Source organism: Lithobates pipiens, unplaced genomic scaffold (genome assembly GCF_037356315.1).
Source record: "Lithobates pipiens isolate NorthernLeopardFrog02 unplaced genomic scaffold, aLitPip1_a1.2 Scaffold_19, whole genome shotgun sequence".
In the NCBI taxonomy this organism is placed as follows: Eukaryota; Metazoa; Chordata; class Amphibia; order Anura; family Ranidae; genus Lithobates; species Lithobates pipiens.
Window position 1 is genome coordinate 470,830,922 of NW_027507764.1, and position 20,674 is coordinate 470,851,595.

Here is a 20,674-nt window from a genome sequence, read left to right on the forward strand (position 1 = left end):
AATTTTTTCTATTTCTTTAATGCATAAATAAAATGTAAAAAAAAATACTATTATTCTAATATTATTCTTGATATCACTAGAAAAAAATTCATTTGCAATAACTACATCAGTATCACCAGCAAAGCAGCTTCATTATTATCCCATTAAAGAAGAGAATTGTGTGCTGCATTTGGAGATTTTATAATTTGCCGCGTCACGAACCTTTGTCCGACAGACTTGCGTACACAAGATCGGAAAGTCCAACAACACACATTTGTTGGTGGCAAAATTTGAGAACATGCTAGCCAACATTTGTTGGCAGAAAGTCCGACAACAATTGTCTGATGGAGCATACACACGGTCGGACTTTCCGAAAAGAAGCTCACATCCAACATTTCCCATCGGAAAAGCCGATCGTGTGTAAGTGCATTAGGTTTCATGTACACTAGCCTACACTGGCAGCTCATAAACTTGAGTTTAGGAGATTTTAGCAATTTTTTTTGCCAAAGCTCCTAAACTCAACTCCATAAAAGCTTGTTTTTCAATGTACACACAGGCTTTTAGCAGCGTTTGGGAGCTGCCATGTTTAGGTGAGCTTCAACCTCCCTCTCCTGAACGCAGAAGAATCGCATACAGGATAGGGCCCATTTGACTGCCGGCCACAAGAAAACACAAAACACTGCAAAAACGCACAGCATGTTTTACATTTTGCCACAGTAAATGTAGGCTAGTGTACATGAAGCCTTATGCCGTGTACACACGATCGGAATTCTCGTCGGAAAAAGCTCTGATGGTTTTCCTGACGGAATTCCGCTCAAGCTGTATTACCTACACATGGTCACACCACATTCCGATCGTTTAGAACACGGTGACGTACAACATGTACAACAGGATTAGAAAAGGAAAGTTCAATAGCCAGTAGCCAATAGCTTCCGTCTCGTAGTTGAATCTAAGCATGCATGATTTTTGGCATGTCGGAATTGCATACACACGATCGGGATTTCCGATAGAAAGTTTTTCCGTCGGGAAAATTGAGAACATGCTATCAACTTTTGGCTGGCGGAAATTCGGACAGCTAAATTCCTATGGAGCATAAACACAGTTGCATTTTCCGATGAAAAGCTCTCATCTGTCTTTTTCTGGCCGGAATTCCGATCGCGTGTACACGGCATAACAGTTTATTTTCTTAACAAAGCACAACAAATCAAACAGTAGAAAAGCCTGTCCCCTGTCAGCATGCTGCAAAGAAGGACTGTTTATGTGTGTGTAAATACGTTACCCAAGCTGTGACTTTTTTGTAATGGAAACAAAGCTTTGCAAACATTTTATTTTGATGCTCCTGGAATTCATTTAGCTGATTTAAACTAAAAGTTAAATTGGACTATAATATTTTTTTCATAACATGGTTCACAAAGGCCTCATGTACACTGGTGTTTTGCTTAGGCGTGTCAAGCATTTGGGTGTTCATTCAAGCCATTGGCCATAATATTAATTAAAGTGGACGTAAACCTGACAGGGTGGATATAAATCAATGATTTAAAAAAAAAAAAAAAAAAATTATTTTTATTTTATTTTTTATCAAAATTTTAATAAAATGCTTTTGGAGTAAAAATGTATCTAAAGATAGTTTTCTATTTAAAATACATTAATAATTTTTTTTTCAGCATGAAATTTTATCAAATTGTTTTATAAATCTACGTACACAATAAACTGTATGATTGAATCAGTTCTGCTATCGCTGTTTTACTAACCTGACTGTTTATTATTCTAAATAGGGAACCTTCATTTTGTTTGCAAATATTAAAGATTTCAACTACCAGAAAAAAAAATAAGTCCTTACATTTAAAGAGCACCTGTCTTTTTAGATCCATCATGGCAGTGCCTGTTAGCGGCATCCACTCACCTTCTGCCGCCACGTCCCTCTCCTTGTTGTCACTGCGGCATCGCCAGCCATCCCATAAAGTGAATGGGACTGTCAGTGATTCAACAGCGGGTCAGAAGAGGAGCTGCTGCAGGACAGAGATGATGGCTGTTCTTTAAAAATGATGATTTCAATTGAGTTGATTTAAATCAAACCCTTTTAGTGATTTAAACCAAATCCACCCTGAAGCCCAACTCATACAATTTGACCTTATATCTGCAGTGTTTTCTTATCTCTCTCCAAAGCCCTAAGTCCCATGTCTTTCTGCTGCTGGGTTCTTCTGTTATCAGCATGATAACTTCTGACAAGTTCTCCGGCACAGGAGATAAAAGCAGCCTGAAATTTGTATTGAGGTGGGTGAGAGCCCTTGCCTTTATAAGAGCTGTTACATAGTTACATAGTAGATGAGGTTGAAAAAAGTCCATCAAGTCCAACCTATGTGTGTAATTATATGTCAGTATTACATTGTATATCCCTGAATGTTGCAGTCATTCAGGTGCTTATCTAATAGTTTTTTTAAACTATCAGTGCCCCCACTCCCCCCCCCCCGCGGTAACCACGACATGTGAAAGGGAATTCCACGTCCTTTCCACTCTTACAGTAAAGAACCCTCGACGTGGCCACGTGTCTTGTTAAACTCCCTTCCGCAAAAAAGTTTTATCCCTATTGTGGGGTCATCAGTACGGTATTTAGAAAATTTGTAAATTGAAATCATATCCCCTCTCATATCTCCAGAGAGAATAAGTTTAGTGTTTGCAACCTTTTCTCATAACTAATATCCTCCAGACCTTTTATTAGCTTTGTTGCCCTTTGTACTCGTTCCATTTCCAGTACATCCTTCCTGAGGACTGGTGCCCAGAACTGGACAGCATACTCTAGGTGCGGCCGGACCAGAGTCTTGTAGAGTGGGAGAATTATAATTTTATCTCTAGAGTTGATCCCCTTTTTAATGCATGCCAATATTATGTTTGCTTTGTTAGCAGCAGCTTGGCATCACATGCCATTGCTGAGCCTATCATCTACTAGGACCCCCAGGTCCTTTTCCATCCTAGATTCCCACAGAAGTTCTCCCTCCAGTGTATAGATTGCATTCATATTTTTGCCACCCAAATGCATTATTTTTCTACACTGAACCTCATTTGCCATGTAGTTGCCCACCCCATTAATTTGTTCATATCTTTTTGCAAGGTTTCTACATCCTGCGGAGAAGTTATTGCCCTGCTTAGCTTGGTAACAGGGAAGCTCATGCTCGGGCCGAGCCATTCTCCCATCCCTCTTAGGCATTTTGGGTGTGTTTTCTGCCAAAACACTTCTCTCCTGTGCAAGTGATGTTTTTTTTTCCTACCTCTAATCACCTGTAAACACCTAATGCCATGTACGTGCAGCCGGACTTTTCGACAGCAAAGGTCCGACGGAACGAATCCATCGGACAATTCGACCGTGCGTGGGCTTCATCGGACCTTTGCTGTAAAAAAATCAGACGGACTTTAGATTTAGGACATGTTTCAAATGTTTCCGACTGACTCGATTCCGGTCAAAAAATCAGTTTGTCTGTATGATAGTCTAACGGACGAAAACTGACGCTAGGGCAATTATTCGCTACTGGTTATGAACTTCCTTATTCTAGTCTGGTTGTAGGTCATCCCGGTCTAATCCATCGGACTTTGGTGTGATTGTGTGTAGACAAGTCCGATTCGGCGAAAGAAGTCAGTCGAAAAGTCAGACGGAATTCAGTCCATCAAAGTTCGGTCGTGTGTACATGGCATAAGTGTGCAGGGACACAAAGGCTAACATAGAGGAGCGTATAGAGGCAGAAAAAAAGTAAAACGTCCTTAAAATTTCCTAATCGACTTCAATCACCTGCAAATATCTATGGCTCCTTTTACACCGAGCGGATCCATTTGGCAGACTCTGCTAGTTTGGCGGGGATCAATCCGCTGATCCCCACTGAGCAGACGGATGACAGGTCCGTGTCCGCTCACTGTGCTGAAGCGGATCTGTCCGAGTCCTGTCTGTCCATATTTATCCGATCCCGTCGAATCGAATCCGCCAGACAAATGGAAAATAGGACCACCATCTGTCTGGATTTGGCGGACAGGATCAGATCGGATAGCAGGGGGTGTCAGCGCTGACTTCCGGTGCCCCATAGGGGTGAATATAGTGTCCGATCAGGTCCGCCTTAAAAACGGACATGTGTACCTGATCGGAAAGCCAGTGTGAAAGGATCCTATGTGCACATGGACACATAGGATAACATAGACGGGCATATAGAGACATAGAAAAGTCAAACACCCTAAAAAAAGCACAGTTTTACATGCCCAATGTGCATGGGGTCTTATTTTTTTCATTTCCAGGTGACAGTGTTTTTTAATTCAAGCACTCGGGTGTATTACAACTCTTCATTACCTTCATTTTTGCTTAGTTATTGAAATGTTTCAAGTAAATTAGGAAAGTGTATTTCCAATCCTTTTTATAGATGCCAGATTGTTTTTTGCGTTGGCTGTTCTACTCATTCTAAAAATGTTCCTCTTTTTTACTTCTTCCAAGTAAGTGCAATCTTTTTTGTCCTGGAAAACTGATCAGTATCTCTAGAAAAACTTTACAAATGTCAAAGGCAGACCCTTGGCCTACATCCAGTATCACCACACACCTTGTCGGTAATCTTTATATATTCAGAGCTATATCTTTATGGATAGTCAGTATTTTTTTTTTTAAATCAGTTCCATGACAGTGACTCATGGGATAAAGACAGCCCAACTGTGCCTTTACTCTCATGATTAATTAGGACAGAAATGAGGTTGGACTGAGCAGAAGTTCAGAGACAATTGGAAAGGTCAAAATTAATGAGGGGAGGGATCTTTAAAAATAAATGCCAAAAAAAAAGCATTTAATCAGTTGTCTGATTGAAGGAGGCTATACCAGTGTCTCGGTTGTTCTTTTAGTCTGAGGATTGTATTTCCTTTTTCTATATGGTCTGCACGAGACTCAACCGTAAACTCTGTGGGCTATCCAAACAAGGGCCATAGATACATTTTTGTTCTGGTGTTGTTCAAAAGCAGGTACTAAGTAATAGTATTTTTAAATAAAATAAATTGCACCAAAATTATAAAGACTGGAAAAAGGAAAAACTATTTGTGTTGCCCCTAGTAAGCAATCCCATCCTAATTGTATTTTATCAGGTCCTATAGAAAATCGAACCTTATTTCAGTTTTCTCCTTCTTCCAGTTTTTATGAATGCTGTTGGCTATTGTCCACTATTAGTGTCCAAACTCAATAGTTGCAAAGTGAGTGTGCTGCCTACCTACAAGGAGATGGTGCCCTTTGCGCCTCCTCAGTAAGGTTGGCTATTATGGTGCAATGAGCACCATGTTGTGTCAGACCGAACACTCTCTGACTTTTTTAAGTTTTACAGATTAAAAAAAAGGGGGACTGCACTGCCTACCACAGGATGAAGAAAAAAAATGCACATGGGGACCTCTGATGGGAAGAGGGACCCCCCCCCCCCAGGCTTACAAGAGGTCTTGCTACTGGCCGGAGGAGGAAGAACTGCTGCTTCCTGGAGACAACATGCTCTCTGGGAAGCAGCATGAGATGTAAGTGCTCAATACAGCCCCCAGTGGTGAAACAGGCATGACAACACTTACTAATTAAAAGGAGACATTCATCAAAATTTCTTAGAAAATTCCACTTACCTTTCCCGCTGCAGGGTTTTCTGTGGTAAACCAAAAGATCTTCACCCTTCGCTGTGAGTTCCGTTAACAAACCTTCAGGAGCTGGGGATCCTTGAGGAAACCCACTATCCTGGAGCTGTTTAAAAGAGAAGCATTACAGGCTTCGGATACGAGGCCCGGGTACCATTCAATTCAGCCAAAAAGACACTTTGAATGGATCCGATCTGCATGGCTAGCCCCAGCAAGGATTGCTCCAGTGCAGCTCAGCACAGCACATCTTCATTCGTGACCAACACCTTAGACACTGGAAAAAAAACTGAGGAACTCCCAGGAGGGGTTATATAGGGAGTGCACTTTTTTGTCTTGGGGGTGCCAGTGTCCATCACCTAAAGGTGGCCTATTAACCACATAGTAACTACTATAGCTCTGTGTCCCGTGATGTATAATAAGAAAGCCAATCTTACTGAGCAGGTACAAAGGGCACCATCTTTAGGAAGGCAGCACACTCACTGTGTTCACATTAGTTTCATTTTCAATTAATCACAGAATAAAAAAATAAAAAAAAACAATCAACTGAAAAATTACTAGCTTTGAATACACTGACTTTTCTTTAGGCTAGGTTCACATCTAAGCGGGTGTATAATTTCACACGTTCCTGCACTGGCAGAGGAAAACACACTACTGCTTAGGAGATTTGCGGAGGTACACTACAATGCGGGAAACCCTCAATCCATGCACGTTTCATGCACCTCATTCAAATCACACCCCCCCTTGCAATCTGCAGTGGGTGTCAGTGCTATCTTAAAGTGGTTGTAAACCCCCCAAAAAATAAAAACTGCAAGACAAAGACATAATGAGCTAGTATGCATAGCATACTAGCTCATTATGAATTACTTACCTTAGTTCAAAGCCCCCGCAGCAGTCCTCGTACAACGTTACAGCCGGCGACATCGCTCCAGGAGTTGCTTCTAGGTATCGCGAGCTCCGGCGCTGTGAATGGCCGGAACCGCAATGACGACACTCCCGCACATGCGCATGGGAACCGCCGGTGACAGCACACTAGCTGAAGCAACGGCACGGACGTTTGGCCCATTCTGCTAAAAGGGATCTCTGGGGTAGCTACAGGTAAGCCTTATTATAGGCTTACCTGTAGCAAAAAGTGGTTGTAAAGGGTTTACAACCACTTTAATGCCAGCCCAAGCTAAGGTTTAAAAACTCAGTGTATTTGCCTGCACCAGATCGCATTCACAAAACGACCATGCAAACCTGTAGCAGTGCGGTTCCAAAATAGGTGCATGCATGACTTTGGTGCGATTTGAGCCCATTCAAAATTAATTAAAATTGATTGCTCAGAAATCAACAGAGAAAGCCTGGTTTCACACTATAGTTTTCATGTAAATCACACAGGAACTGCACCGCATTCCTGTGCAATTCAAATGCGATTTTGAGTGGTGTGATTTGAGCCCATTATGAATGGGCTAAATCACACCACATCGCACCAAAGAAGTGAAGGCACCTTTTTTTGAAAACCAACCATGTGATCTGGTTCAGACAAACACTGCATTTCTGACCTTCTTTTGGGCAGTTGTTAACTTTGAATTGACACCTGCAGCAGATCAAAAACACAGTGTGATTGCAATGCAGTGCGGAAACGCACAGGGAGCACACGTTTTCTGTACCACATACGTCATCCACTAATGATCTATTACACTTGCTGCAGCGACATTATTACACTGTGTGCCACTGACTGCAGTGCTGCCTGTCGCTGGTGACATGTGTGGCTGCAGAGCAAGGACGCCATGCATTTCATTTTGGCCCTTGAACACCCCTGACCCTCCCTTATCTACGCCCCTGATCCAAACACCTCTTTCTGTTCATTGTCAATAATATGTAGAAACTCTCTTCATTAAATGATCATTAAGAAAGCAAATCTGAATTTGTATTTCTCACTTTGGCTTTTGTTATTTAAGGTGCACGTTTACTTAAAATAAATATGCCCCACCCTGGCCCTCTCTAGCATTTTAGAATAAAGAAAACTCACCTTCCAATGCCACCTGGCATACAGGAGTCCATAGAATTCAGAAAGCAGAATTCACATCTCCATGCAATGGGTTTACTTTGCACATGCACCTGTGCCCCCCTATAAGCTGTAATTGTGGGGGTATAGAGTAAATGCGCAAAATTTAAAAGGATGTCTTAACACTTTTGTTGCTATGGGAACTTGATCGCTGACTTTCCACGTTGTGTATTGCACCTTCAGTTTTGTTAAATGAGTTTTGATGCCTCTAAATTAATAGAGAGGGCGAGGATGGATTTTTAAAAAATATTATTATAGGTACTCTTCCACATATGCTTTAACCACTTGCAGACCAGCCCCTGTCATTATATTGTGGCAGGTCAGCTCGATCCTGCGAATCGCGGTACCAGTACGGCGGCCCCTTTAACAGCTATAGCAAGCGTGCGAGCCCGCTGCATGGCGGGGGAGCGGTTGTGCATGGCCGGCGACCGCGATGTCCACCAGCCACCTGCGATCGCTCCACAGAAAGCCAGATCGGAGATCTGTCAATGTAAACAAACAGATCCCCATTCTGTCAGGGGAGTACTGAGTGATCATCTGTTCCTAGTGATTAGGAACAGCGATCTCTCTGTACTCCCAGTCAGTCCCCTCCCCAACAGTTAGAAACACCGCCCAGAGAACACATTTAACCCCTTGACCCCCCCCCCCCAGTGTTAACCCCTTCCCTACCAGTGTCATTTATACAGTAATCAGTGCATTTTTATAGCACTGATCGCTGTATAAATGTCACTGGTCCCAAAAAAGTGTCAAGTGTCTGATCCATCTGAATGTCGCAGTCCCGCTAAAAATTGCTGATCACTGCCATTACTAGTTAAAAAAATGAATAATAATTAAAAAAAATTCATAATTATATATCCTCAATTTTGTAGACGCTATAACTTTTGCGCAAACCAATCAACATTGCTGTATAAATGTCAATGGTCCAAGAAAAGTGTCAAAAGTGTTGGCTTGCTGCAATGTCGCAGTCCCGCTAAAAATCGCAGATCGCCGCCATTACTAGTAAAAAAAATTTTGTAGACGCTATAACTTTTGTGCAAACCAATCAATATACGCTTATTGTGATTTTTTTTTTCAAAATATCAAAAATATGTAGAAGAATACATATTGGCCTAAACTTATGAAGACATATTTTTCTGGATACTTATTATAGCAAAAAGTAAAAAATATTGTTTTTTTTTTTCTAAATTGTAAAACCGCAGAGGTGATCAAATACCACCAAAAGAAAGCTCTATTTGTGGGAAAAAAAGGACTTCCATTTTGTTTGGTTACAGTGTCGCACGACTGCGCAATTGTCAGTTAAAGCGACGCAGTGCCGTATTGCACAAAATGCCTTGGTCTGTAAGTGGTTAAATGGGATATAAAGCCAAAACGTATTTTTAGTTTTGGATAAAGTAGGAAATGTTTAAGACCCCTGTCAGTTTTTTTTTTTCTGTCTAAATCTTATCTGGGAGATTTCCTTTCAGCTTTGTCAGTGTGCTGTCTCCTCCTGACAGCATGTTGCTTATTAGCACATGAGCACTGCAGCACAAATGACTGGCTCCTTGTGCTAATTCTTCATCCCCAGTATGCTGTACAGGAACTTCAAGAGGCTGATGCCGGGTTAAACTGAGGTACCTGCACAGCTTGCATTTAATGACTACATTTAATGATGTATTAATGAATAAAGCGTTGCATTAAATTGTGTACTTTATATCTGCATGGAGATTAGCTTTAAAAGGGACTAGCAAAACTGATATTTTGTGAAATCCTGTCCTATCCTACCCTTCGCTGGGCTATATACTATAGTGTTACTTCTACTTTCTCATGCAAGATTCTTTCTCCATTGCTGATGTAGCACACCCCACGTAGGAGCTGCTGAGTTAGGATTCCCCACTGCTACACAGCCAGACACACAGCATTTCCTTCATGCATTCCAACACAGAAAACAGTCCCTGGCTTGTTTTTGTTGCTTCATTAGGGGTTGATAACTTGGATGGGGTAGGGAATTTATGAGATGCCCACCATGAAAAATGTCCAGAACTACAGTATGAACAAGGGGACAACTCCCTCCTTATTTACACAAAGTCCTCATTTTCCTTCCTCCTGTATAAACTTGGTTCACATGTACAGCTCCTGCTGGCCACTCCAGGGGAACTAACAGTCTTTAGTGTTAATTCAGTACCTGCCCATTACAGGCTGGGAACATCCTCTCCTTTGTGGATAAAGTAGCACAATATGGAGTGAGCAGCATGTCCTTTTGCCTTCTTGTAGACCCTGAGCCCAGTTCTACTGCTGCAGAAGATACCGACTCACCTCACTGCTTGCTTCCCCAGTCCTCCTCGACTGGCACATTTTCCCAGTCATTCCTGACTGGCACATTTCCATGGATATTCCCCAGGGCAAGGATTAAAACATGGGCAGAATATCAGGAGACATTTTGTGGTTCAAAAAAAAAATGGCCGACATTCTGCCCATGTGTATGTTGGTCTGACCAGCTTCTGTCGGAAAGCTGATCATTAAGGCTGGGTTCACACTGCTGCGGGGGGAGATCCGGATGTGATTCGCACCCGCACTGCAGTGCAAATCACATCCGATCTCCGTAGTGATGCGAGTTCAGCCATACAGATAGTATGGCTGAATTCGCATCGCTCCCGCAGCAAACTCGCACGGGACCCTTTTTTTGGTCCGCAACAGAATCGGATCGCATGGGGGTTCACACCATGCGATCCGATTCCTGTGCGAGTCGGCGATATGCGGACGGATCTGGGGGTGTCATTAACATATCATTGACACTCCCAGCCGTCCGCATAGGGCAGTGTGAACTGCCGTCGGGAGGTGTGCGATGCGGGAAAACGCCGCGGATTCGCGGCGTTCCCGCATCGCTGTGGTGTGAACCCGGCCTAAAACTCAGTTTAACCCGATCAGCGTTCTAAGCCAATGGCAGAGAGTGCTGATCGTAATGTTCTGGTGGGGGGGCCATCCCCCTGTGGAAACACAACAGCTCAGCGGCGGAGATCGCTAAACTAACCTTGCATGGTTAGAACAGCAGCTATGACCGGAGCTGACAGTTTTTTTTTTCGCTCAAAAAATTAATAGTGTGTACCCGGCTTAAGACTTGAGCACAATGCTGTCTTCAGAGACCACTGTTACAGCTGACATTCTCTCCCCTTGTGTTGTCCCTGCTCTGCACTGATAACCCCCAGGTTGGAGCTATCCAGAGCTCCAACCCGAGGTAAAACCCCTCCCCAGCAGGGGTCTCTCAAGGGCCACTGACAGCCTCTCCTAGGTACTCCATCTCCATCTCCCACCCAACTCCCCGGCTGGCATGGCAAATGTCTATTTATGGGATTTTCTCATTCCCCATTCCAGTCAATTTCCGGGGAATGGCTGAGGTCCAATAAATATTCCTGACAGCTCCTCCTCACCTCCGCCCACTAGTTCAAGAACATTCTACAATATTCCAGATATCAGGGGAGGATCCAGAGAGCTGTCACTGTCAGGATGAGTCATCCAGCCCTGGCCTTTAATAACCCTGATTCAGTGACTCAGGTTTTAATCCTAGAACCAGGCACGTGCATTTACCTACTGTACTCTTTTAGTGGCACATACTTAAGGGTGCTACACTGAATTTAGCTGAACAGATCTTGATCCACCAGTGAGATCTCAACCCCGGCACTCATATTAGTCTCTCCTCTGTCCAACCCCTAGGACAATCACTCTGACCTCTCCCATCTAGCTTACAGATGTGTATTTCTATCAGCAAACACACATAGGTCTCTCCTCTCTCTTATCCCCCCTGTATCCTTTCCACAGCAAACATTGATCTCTCAACTGTGTCCTGCCCCCAGCAAACAATCTCTAGCACACACATCAATCTTGCACGTGTTGCCCACCTCCAGAACACACAGGTTATTTCCCTGTTTCCTAACACCAGCGCTCACATCCCTGTATCCAAGCAGTGAGTGCCTAGAGACAAGTGGCCTGTTTTTAGACCAGCTGTTAAGTGATTAGGCCCAAGAGTTACATTAACCACTCAAGAACCAGTCTGTAACAAAAGACAAATACAGAACATTCCACAGCTCAACTCACCAACCAGTCTGCCAACCAACCAAAGTAACTTGTCCAACAGTCTGCTTTAAAAACAGTGGTTTGGTTAGCGAGCATTTCTAATTTGACCAGTCTGTAACGCATGTGTGACAGCTGAACTCTGGGGGAAAAAAAGAGTGACTAAAAAGAAAAAGGAGGAGGGTAAAGGACTAGCCCTCGGTGTTGTTTGTGGTCTCCCTGCAGGTGATTGTTTTCCAATACTGGCTTATCATGTCTTGTTCTGCACTGTGTTTCTGCCATCTTGGTAGAGGCAGGGTTTGGCTTCCTCATGTCAGAGCCCTCAGTATTGACCAGCACAGTAGTGACATCACAACATCTTATTCCACGTCTCCTAAGACTAGCAGTCAGAGGCACACTGTAGATTTACAACCGCGGAGCTGTTTTCACAAGAGTGCCTAGGCGCACTCAAATACCATTACCACAAAGTGCTGTGTTATTTTTTAGGAAGAATTCAGGACAAAGGGTTCATATTTCAGGGTGTTGCTTGAGTATATCTCTACATGTTTTCTATAACATATCAAATCTTCAACTTTTGAGTTCCAGTCCTCTTTAATACCTCTCAATCCATTCTCCAGGGCATGTCCCTTAACTCAGTGGTTCTAGACCTCAGTCCTCAAGTACCCCCAACAGGCCATGTTTGCAGGTTTTTCTTTATCTTGCACAGGTTCTTTAAATCAGAGTCAATAGCTTGGTATTTTGGACAACTATTTTATCTAAGAGAAATTACCATAACATGGCCTGTTGGGGGTACTTAAGGACTGAGGTTAAGAACCCCTGCCTTAACCCATAGGGCCCAGTCCACAGAATGTTTGCCTTAACCACTCAGGGTCAATTCTTAAGTGTATATGCATTACTCTCTCAACCCATTCTCAAGTTAGCACCTGATCACCCAATTGCCTGCATATGTGCATTGATTCCTCAGTGCTTAGTTCTCAACACATGTGCGTTAACACCTCAATTCCTAGTTCCACATATACCAGGTGCTGTAACACTCGTGGCACTCCTTTTCTGTCCATGTTACCAGCTCTAAATCCCTCTGCATTCCTCTCCTGTGCATGCTGGCCACCATTATGCCCTCAACACTGAACATTCTGCCAGTTGTTATATCCTTTGCACTTCTCCCTTGTACATGATGCCAGTCATCATACCCCTCCACGCTACTTCTCTGCACACACAGCAACCTTCATGATTTTCACACTCCTCTCCTGCACATACTGCCTGCTGTTAAACCCTGCACACTCCACGCTGTTTACTATCATATGCCCCACACTCCTCTCCTATGCATACTGCCTGCTGTCATACCTTTCACATTATTCTGCACACATTTCCCGTTGTCATCATCTTTACACTTTTCTCTTGTACACACTTTCCGCTAAGACACTTCTTTAGCATTGTTTGTAACATTTCCAAACTTGCCTATTCTGGAATGGGTACACTTTTATTTTTATTTAATAGAAAGTGAATCCAAGAGCCTCAAGTTACAGAGCCATCCAGAACAAGTGTAGCAAGGCAAGACAAGGGGGTTGCATCATTATTAATCTCAGTTCAGCTCAAAGTCATGCCTGCCAAGAATTGATCAACTGTCAGAAGAAATGCACGATGATACACTAACGAGTTTATAATCTGTTCAGCCTTCAGTCTCAAGGCCTTCTCTTGGCATTTCTAAAAAGACAATTTGAATCTATTTACATAATTTGCGCTTTTCAGTTTGTACTGGAACCATCTTGCATCTGCCCACAAACGTCTTTTGGATACTATGTAGATGTTAGCCACTTGTACTGGGAGCACATGATGATTAAAAAGTATGCAGTGAAAATTAACACTTGACTCTTGCCATCCAAGGATGCAATTGCTTTTAGCCAAAGGTTTAGTCATTAGCGGTAAAGTGTGCCATTCTAGGATGCTGCAGTACAAATGTAATTCAGTCACAAATATATACAAACAGATAATTAGCGCTGCTGATGTTCTTAAGTACAGAACGAGGAAGAGTATTAAATATTATGATGCAAAGATCTGTAAAATATATAACAGCTCAAAGCAAAAAAAAAAAATGGATGCCTGAGTATATAAAATCCTTCTGCAAACACAACATGTTGAAGTTTGTTTTACCGTACTCCTAATATGTCCATTGATAGTAGTACCATTCGTTTTCAGTGTGTTTGGTGTATGTGTAATACAACTAAGATCTGCTTAATTCAGTTTGAGCTTTTCTTGTAGACATCTGATCCCAGTCAATACATGCTGTGATTACTCTGTTTATTTGCTGTTGTATCACCAGTAAAGCTATATAGGTAAAATTGGAAGTACAAATGTGTCTATACCTATCTGAACTTTTTTTATCAGTTTTGAAGCAAAGCCTCAAAATCAACTTTTTAAATGATATCTATGGATAGTGGAAAGAAAAAGCAGCAGACCAGTGAGCTTATTTGTCATTTTGCTCTCTCCTTCTATCAACATGCACCTTGTACTGCAGTACAACTGTTTGGCTCATTTTCCCTCCTCTAGTCTAGGCTCTGATGTACTGCATGAGTCTGATCAAATGTGGGTATTTATACTGCATGAAATGAAAAGAGAAGTATAGGGTTTCCAAAAAAAAACCTTATACTCACCTAGATGAATGCAGCATCGGTCCCCAGCCACCTCTGCACTGACAACTGAGCAATCAAAAATGCAGATCACTCAGTTCTTCCCTCTGTTTTGAGCAGAGAGCAGTGAATGCTTCAAAGCATCTTCAAGGCCTCCATAAAGGTCTGTGGCAAAGCTTGCTTGAAGCCCCACTGAAGCCTCATTGAAGCCCCACCAGAGCCCCAATAAAGACTCATCTAAGCCCCATCAAAGTTCCACCAAAGCCTCATCGAAGCACCAAGCAAAGAGCAAGGTATAAACAGGACTGTAAGCTAACCATTTTATTTAGTGACAGGAGCTTTAACTGACGTTCAGAGAGCGTTAACAAAGCATGTCCGAAGCCCTGTTTTGAAGCAAGTGTAAACTAGCCCTAAGGGCCGGTTCACACTGCGGGCGATGCGAGGCGACACCGACTTGCCTCGCCGCGACCTGCCGCGACCTCAGCGGCGATTTGCAAATGACTTCTGTATAGAAGTCAATGCAAGTCGCCCTGAGGTCGCCCAGAAGTAGTACAGGAACCTTTTTTCTGAGTCGGAGCGACTCGAGTCGCTCCTCTCAGAACGGTTCCATTGTACAGAACGGGGACGACTTGTCAGATCGCGGCGAGGCAAGTCGTGTCGCCTCGCATCGCCCGCAGTGTGAACCGGCCCTAAGTGTATTTTTAGTGAAAATATTGTTTTGATATTTTGGGAAGGTGGGGGGGGGAGGAACTGTCAGATAGGCTGTACAGGACCCCCAGATTTCAGACTGCAGCCCTGCTGGACAGATACACCATTTGTCCTCAGTGATCCATGCTCCAGACCTATCTTTAGGATAGGCTCCCAAAGACCAGTGTTTCTCAGCTCCACTCCTCAAGGTGTCCCCACAGGTCATGTTTTCAGGATTTCCCTCAGATGAAACAGCTGTGGTAATTACTAAGGCAGTGAATTTGATCAAAGCACCTGTGCAAAATAATGGAAAGCCTTGTACACACTCCATATCCACTAAAGAAACGGTCCTTAAGCTTCATACCAGGTGGTATTATACCCTGGACCGCTTGCACAGGATGTTTCCGCTGGTCCCTGACACCTGTTATAGGGGGTGTCGGGACAGGGGCACACTCCTGCACACCTTCTGGGAGTGCAAAGCTTTAGCACATAATTGGGCTAATACTTCCACATTGATCAATAGGATCACGGGTACCTCTGTCACACTTACGTACAAAATGTGTATTCTCTATGCTGATCTCCCAGGGGTTCTCCGCCCACAACAAAGGCTGATCCATACCCTCTTCAGTGCCGTTCAGTGGGCAGTAGCACTGAATTGGAGGGGTCCCTCGGTGCCCTGGTCGCAGGTTATTCTCCGCAGTGAGTCCATCAGACTAATGGAGCGCATTCACCATAGTCTTCTGGACTCCATGCACATATTTGATGGGAAGTGGAGTGGGTGGACGGCCCTCATACTTACCTCGGGGGTGGAAAACCCCTAACCCAATCTGGGAATTACTCTAACATTATGAAGCACGGAGGGAGGTCTCCTCTCACTGTGGAGAGGAGAGTTGGCTCTAACGGTTTAGCACCCCTGCAATATAGACACCATAAGGACTGGGATATGTTATTTAGCTTGCGCATCAAAGGCTTTGATTTCTCTTGGTTATTGTTGTTTACACTTTTCTTTCTGGATTTTCTCAGGGATACCTCTTTGTGGTCTCTTCTGGGACCTTTATGTACCACACATGTTTTTATTTGGATGCACTACTAGTTCAACTGTAAGATGCACAAGGGTGAAAGATGTGCGTGTACCTTTATTCAACTCTAAATGTACCATTGCCAAAAGGTTTTGTATCCATTAATGTTCTTTAATACTGGTATACTCTGTAATTTTCTTACGTATTTTTAATAAAAACGATTGTAAAAAAAAATAATAATGGAAAGCCTGAAAACATGACCTGTTGGGGCGCCTTAAAGTGGGAGTCCGCCGGGAGTCCGTGTTTTTAAAAAAAAAAAAAAAACAGCAGCTACAAATACTGCAGCTGCTGACTTTTAAAATAGTGACACTTACCCGCCCAGCGCACCCGCGATGTCGGCACCCGAAGCCGATCTCTTGATCGTCTCTCAGGTGCTGCCGCCGCCATCTTGGGTATGGGAATCAGGAAGTGGAGCCTTTCGGCTTAATTTCCCGCTTCCCTACTGCGCATGCGCGAGTCGCGCTGCGCAATAAGGATAGTCCCCGCTGTCTCTGGGATTCGTGTGTTTCCCAGCAGGCAGCGGGGGACTTTTGGAAAGGGGCGTAGATTCTGCGGAAAGGGGCGTACCTTCTGCAGAATCTACGCCGGAAGTAGGTGCAGATACCTGTACTGTACAGGTACCTGCACCCCCCTCCCCCCTAAAAGGTGCCAATTGTGGCGACGGAGGGGGGGAGGATTCCAATGAGAGGAAGGTCCACTTTAGGATGGACCTCCGCTTTAAGGACTGGAGTTGAGAAACACTGTATTAGACCTACAAAGCACCGAAGCTGGAGAACATTGGGCAGGGCAGTACAATAAGAGTGTTCTGCAGAATATAGCTACTGTTCCCTATTTAGATATTGCTGGAGAGGCTATGGGATAGGTCAATATTGATTTATTTTTTAACTAAACAAGTACTTATCCTTTAAGTATAGATAACTCTTGCCAGATGGAGATATAGCCCCATGGCAGATGTCAGATTTTTATTTATTTCTTGTTGGACATAGAGATAGTTCAAAAGAATTAAGGGCTAAACTAAACTGTTGATTTTAATCTCATGCTGTTCAGTGATTTAACCCCTGGTTGACAATTAGCTCAATTGTTAACTGGGGGGTATTGTGCTCTAAATTGGGCAGTTGCCAAGAAGTGGTGAATTCTGTCAGTAGCATACAATTAAAATTGTCTTTAGTTTAGACCTTATACACACAGAGGAGCAAAAGAGTCACAAATGCTACAAATGCATATTAGGAGCCTTGTCTGATGATACCATTATAAATGCCATGTGGAGTTAAGCATGACCTGTGTACCTGTGTTTGGGTTGTTCATCATACTTCCATCTTTTTGTCCTGCTCTGATAAATCCCAAGGAGATTTCCCACTATTCTTTGGATGTGATGCAAGCTGTTTGAGGTTTTTCTTGGGATTTTCAACATCAGGCAACTGTTTCCCAGATTTGCAAGGTTGCCACCTTGACTTTTGTTCTCACATTCATTTGCAGGTGGGGCATCAGGCTTCATCTTCGAGCCTAAGATCCTTCAGGCAACTTTTTGCCCCTTGTTTTTCGACCTGTTGTCTTTTGTGGGTTTGTTAACATTTTCTTAGCTGTGTTGTCCACCCCTCAGTTGGACTCCTCTTGGATGCCCTGATTGTCTCTGAATTTCTTCTCTTAACAAACATTTACGAAAATAGGAATTTTGACTTACCATAAAATGCTTTTTTTTTCTTTTTTTTTTTTAGGTTATTTAGCTGAACTCTAGGAATAATCTGTTTTCAAAACCTTCATTGGCCCATCTTGGTTACATGTAATTATGGATATTTCAAATCCATCGGGCTGCTGGGAATTCCCAAATTCAGCATAGTAGTCTTTGCTACATACAGTAAGCATGGTCCTGTTCCGGATGCTGCTGCAGCAAATTTCTGCCAGGTACACTGAAGACAGGGAATGTCTCATTTGGCAACTCTGCAATTATTAAAATTTGTTGAATTTTTTTCACTAAATGCAAGTTCTATGAGAGTAGAACATGATGTCATCCACCCCTTCTCTCTATCATATCCAATCAGAGAACATTTATTTATTAAGTCAAAAAATACAGGACGTTCTCTGAATTGCAGAGGTGCCAAATGAGCATGTCTTCAGTCTACCAGATGGGAATTAACTACAGCAGACTAGTAACTTTTTTTGTGTTGCCTCTCTTTGCCTAACATGGCAGTTAAAACAAAATAATAGAATAACAAGATGTCTCATTTTTTTTACTGGTGTGGGTACATTTATTCAATAGAATAATGCTATTTTTAGCTGTAGTTCGGTTTGAAGAAGTTTATTGATAATCTATATATACTTACCCTAAGAATCAATGTAAAATGCTGAAATATTTATGCATTAGCAAATATGTTGCTTCTGAACTGGTGATGAAAAAATACATGAGCTACAAAATCTTATAAAATGTAACTGATATACAGTAAACTTGAATTACCTTCTAGTAGTCACAAATGACAGATAAACCCCAAAACCTATCTTATCTTCCACATATACAGTAGTATATTTCTTTTTCTGACATTGCAGATGACACATAATGTACATCTAGGCTCATGTATGACAGTCTAAATGAGTCCCAAATTCATTCCTTCAAACTTTTTGAGATGGAAACAAGGGACACCTATCAGACAAATGAGGAGAAAAGATCAAATCATGGAGAGTCCCTCGAAATCAGGGATAGTTGGAAGCTTTGCTAAAACAAATCCCTAAAATATCATATACAATTTCACATGTTGATGTAATTTCAAAAATACATTCAATTTTTTCAAATATTCTGATTTTATTAAGAAAAACCTGGTAATCATACCATGGAGGTCCTTGTTTAGGCCATCCATGTAAAGGGGGTGAAAACTGTCTCCCAACTGTGCTCCCATGTTGTCCCCCATTCATCCACGCCCCTGGTTGAGACCACGAGTGGCTGTGCCAACACACATTAAGCAGGCATGTTCCTTCATTGTCATGCTCAGAAATTTGGTCCAAACCAAAAATGTGCAACCAACACTGGAGAGAGTGCATGTATACAGAATTTGGCAGAAAAAAAAGGCTGCAGGAGATTGGCAGTCTTGAGATTCAATAAATAAGTTACTGTATTTATTGGCGTATAACACTCACTTTTTCACCATGAAAATCGGGTGCAAATAGCGTGTGCGTGTTATACACCAATACATACGACAATACAAAAATTTAAGTTTTTCCCTGAAACTGCCCTCTTAACATGAATGCGGCAAAAACCATTTGTTGTACATACTGCTTTAGGAATCTAAATATTATCTAGTTTGGTTTTAGGTCTACTTTTAGCTTTCAGTTCTGCAATACAGCATGGTGAGCTACAGAAATGCAGGCAGTAACTTCATGCAGATAGGATACCTGGTAATAATATAAAGCAGGACCTCAGTGATGTAGGTCAACAGTGCTATAAAATGAAGGACTATGCTGTCCATGTATGCAATGCCATAGCTTCATGAAAAAACTGGAAATGAATACATTGCCATGGAAAAGACTACTAGAACTAGTTAAAAAAGAGTACAAATATCTAATTGGTTGGCTCTGGTGAGCAATACACATCCCCTTCCGGCCTCCTTCTGGAGGCCTTTAAGTGGGTGTTAATGCCAAGAGATGGAGATGATTGATGCAACTGGCTCTCATAGTGATCACATGACTGAGAGCTCATCCAGCTGGCTCCCAATCACAAACAGCTTGATCAGAGTGCTGGGAGGGTGCAGCAAAGAATCTCAGACCCCTATGGACATATATGTGTGGCAGATGGGTGTTAAGACCCACCCAGAGGGAAGGGGATAATATGTTTTTGAAGTGTTTGCTAAAAATAACAGAAGGCCATTTAAAAGATTATTTTTCTCTAGAAGCCATCATTCTTCATAATGAACCAGTATTTGTTACCATTGTCTGCCAATTCATAGAAAACCATCTTTTCACTCCAGCACAAGCATGACTAATATATGAATATTATATATTATGCCACTAAGGAAAAGGTTTGTCTCATGACTATTGTTTCAGCTTATTGTTCCTCTTTGATGTAACTAGTCACTTACTAGAGGCTGTATTCTCCTGAATATCAGATTAGCTGATGTCATACAAACAGGCATAATCACCAAACTGCTAAAGATAGATGAGGATATCAGTAGGTCATTTCTAAAAAATCCATTATGATAGTTTTTAGTTATTTAGATTACCACAAGAAAATGCATTTAGGATAACATATTTTAAAGCTGTGCTTATTCTGTATTATTATACTGCTTTTTAGGCAATGCATTAAAATGGTATTTTACAAATAACAGATACGTTATGGCAACAAAGTATCAGAAATGTCATCATGAATCAAAGAACTCTGTAATCTTCCTCTTCTGTTATCAGCATAATTACATTCAGTGTAATCTTGTTCTAATAGTAACAAGCATCCCAATGCATTTTTATCAAATATTAACAATACATGTTCACAACTTAGCAGACGGATATGAGCCATACTACAGTGTAGTACAATGCAGACAGTAATGAGCCATACTACAAGTCCAGTTTAAAGTGATATTGAAGGATCATTTTTTTTTTGTCTTAAATTA

The 20,674-nt window shown here is 42.2% G+C and overlaps 1 protein-coding gene across 1 annotated transcript in view; it reads left to right on the forward strand.

Annotated features, from left to right (window-relative positions):
- KCNB2 (potassium voltage-gated channel subfamily B member 2) overlaps positions 1–20,674 on the forward strand; it is a 383,371-nt gene that overhangs the window by 20,250 nt on the left and 342,447 nt on the right. The gene's annotated exons all lie outside the window — the stretch shown is intronic.